The sequence below is a fragment of the Octopus bimaculoides genome, chromosome 3, assembly GCF_001194135.2.
Source record: "Octopus bimaculoides isolate UCB-OBI-ISO-001 chromosome 3, ASM119413v2, whole genome shotgun sequence".
Classification (NCBI taxonomy): Eukaryota; Metazoa; Mollusca; class Cephalopoda; order Octopoda; family Octopodidae; genus Octopus; species Octopus bimaculoides.
The window spans coordinates 18,685,714-18,686,590 of record NC_068983.1 but is presented as its reverse complement, the minus strand read 5'-3'; positions in this window follow the sequence as shown (position 1 = coordinate 18,686,590).

Genomic DNA, 877 nt, shown 5'->3' with positions numbered 1-877 from the left:
TTATATTTGTAAAAATAGAGATAAATTTCAATGAGTATTACTTACTCGGATATAGTCCAACCCTTTGTCAGCTATTTTTTGTACATGGTGTTTGGGTTTGGAGATGGTCTGTATTTTGATGTAACACGTGTGTTTACGATCGCTGTGCGGGTAGTGGAGGTATCAAGTATTATTATTATTATTATTATTATTATTATTATTATTATTATTATTATCATCATCACTGATATTATTATTTTCACTTTTTTACTAGTTGTCATTGTTAATATTTCCTCTGATCCGACATGAGTTTTGGCTAATTATTTTTATTATCATTACCACAATCACCATTATTACCATCATTATTATTATTTCCATTTATTATTGAAACGTATTATTGAATGATGTTAAGTTTCAACTTCTATCTTTTACTTGAGATGATTATAAATATGTGCGTGTTTAAGAGAATAGTAGGAGCTTGGTGAATAGATTAAATTTCATAGTTCTGTAAATAGATTCGGCAGATAGTGAAGAGGTCAGCAATGGGTATTGCTGTGCGATAAGGAGACGAAAGCGGCCTCACACCTTTGGGGTCAGCAGAGGTCAAATGTGTTTAATACTACTAGCGATCAATGAGAGAGCTCACCTTGGATTTCAAAAGAACCAAATCACTTTGGTGTAGTTTTAATTATTGATACAAAAAAAAAGTATTATGTATATTTTTGAATTTCTGAATGTTTTTTATTCTGTTTCTCTAACACACATTGCGTTGCAATTATTGTTGTTATTATTATTATTATTATTATTATTATTATTATTATCACCAGCATTATCATCATCGTCGTCGTCGTCGTCATTATTATTACTATTATTATCATTATTATTATTATTATTATTA